Here is a 2,373-nt window from a genome sequence, read left to right as displayed (position 1 = left end):
TAAGATAAAAATGTTAATTTAAATATTAATGTCCTAAAAGCTATTCAAGAAGGAGGACAGCATTTTGAATAACTTATGTATTAAAAAATTAGAATGGATTAGGTCTATTGGAGAAACCACTATAGACAAAACGCACCGTGATATACACCGCAAGGTGGTATAGAAATGATTATGTTTTGTCATGAAAAACAACATTTTTCGACCGATTTATGTGAATATACAACTAGTTTTATAATAAAAGTATCAAGTTACGATTTTAATAAAATTTTGTGCACATAAATTACGTAAACGTCGTAAACAAATGAATTTACAAAATATCAATTGCGATGAAAAAACGCAATAAAAATTTTAAAATTAACATTTAAAGTTATAAATAATATTATTTTAATTAAATAATATTAAATTAATAATATTAAATAAAATAATATTAAATTAATTTTTTTCGTTACATCTCGACAACTATTCAAGATATCAAAAATGTTGTATACAAAAGTTTTACAGCAAAATTATCTCTAGTCATTTACGTTAATAATATTTTTTTTAGAATAATTATATTTTAAAAATTTTTTGAAAATTTTTGAAAATAATCATTTTATCGTAAATGAATAGAGGTAATTTTACTGTAAAACTTTTGTATACAATATTTTTTGATATCTTGAATTGTTTTTGAGACATAACGAAAAAAAAAATGTTTTATATTTACGTATAAATGATTTCATTCCTTTAAATTTATCACCAACGTTTTATCACCAACTGATAATTTCTAAATTCATCTATTTATGTGACCTCAAAGTGTACCAAGTTTCATTAAAATCAGAATTTGACACTTTACGAGGTTCCCTTGTCAGTCGTAACGGTTTTTGGTTCAGAACGTTCATCGTCATTTATGGATGGACGATCACGTTTGAATTCAGTAGCCCATTTTTTCATGATGGTGAAATGTCTCCCAAAGTGGAATCCAGCTCGTTTTTTATTTTTGTTGGCATTAAACCTTTCAAAACGATGTATTTTATCATTGCGCAACATCCATTTTTCGAGAAACACCAAAACTTGTTTGGTTTACTGGACATAAGAGATAAACTACTAATCGCATCTATCTGAAACTTTTTCGGTAGGCTTCTGAAGGATCAAACTTAAGAAAAATAAACCATTTGACATTCCTGGTGCCATTTCTATGTCAGGCCGAGAACTTTTCACCTTGCCCTCGTATACACACACGGGATCTAATAACCGCTGTATCTATGTGGTTAATTCTGAGCTATGTAAGAACGGAATAATTTGAAACAGATTAGGTGATATCAGAATAGATAAGACTGAACTGGATAAGATTAGGTGATGTTAGAATGGATCATGCTAAGTTAAGTAAAGTAGAAGAATAGGGTAAAAGGTGACAAAAAAAGATAAAAGATAAGAGAATGCTACTTATTGAGTTTTTGTTCAGATTTCGACAGAGCTATGTTACTTTGATTGTGATTGTGACGCTTTCCCATCACATTAGTTTGAAAATAATTCGATTACAAATGATTCAACACATCAAAAACTATAAGAAAATCTGCATGAAAATTTTCCAACGTTTAGGACAAAATTATTTTATCCATAATCCTTTACTTTTGACCTATTATATACTATTGTCTTTAATAACAATCGGTCAAAGACAACCTCGTAGGTGCTTAATAGATACATGGGACTTGTGACTTGCTACAACACACAATTGTGACTCTTAAACTTCATTTAGAATATATATTATTAAAATAATATTTATTTTCAGGAAAACAGATTTCATTATCGGCAAGATTTAATTAGAGAAAAAATATGCAAATTTTATATACCGATTAATACAAAATTACCAGAAATCAGAACTTCATCCAAAGAGAGCAATCTTAGGATTCACAAGTCAGTTAAAGGTAATATACAGAAACGAAATAACTTTATTACATAGATAAATCAGAGAATTATTTTTTTTGTTCAATATTTTTTAATTTTTATACTGTAACTAGCGGTTACCCGGCATGCGTTGCAATGCTACTTAAAGGAAAGAAAGTGCTTGTGTTTTAATTCCGTTTATTGAAGTGCTTTTGGATACACAATATTTTTTGTTTTACATCTGGTGCATACACGAATAAATCAGAAGATTTTTCGACGCCTGAGTAGGCCACATACAGCTGTCCATGTGAGAAGCATGGATTTTCCAAAGGCCGTAGCTGAATAAGGAGGGGTGATCTGCCCCTGCGCCGATCATGACCATTTTTTACAGTTTAGTTGCTATAAATATCAGTTACAAAAAAATATAACTTTGTTCAATTTAAAGTACTTTAAGTTATTTAAATAACTATTTTAAATAACTATTATAGATCGGAAGAGCACACGTCTGAA

Source organism: Wasmannia auropunctata, unplaced genomic scaffold, assembly GCF_000956235.1.
Source record: "Wasmannia auropunctata unplaced genomic scaffold, wasmannia.A_1.0 LD336053.1, whole genome shotgun sequence".
Classification (NCBI taxonomy): domain Eukaryota; kingdom Metazoa; phylum Arthropoda; class Insecta; order Hymenoptera; family Formicidae; genus Wasmannia; species Wasmannia auropunctata.
Note: the sequence above shows the minus strand (reverse complement) of the source record.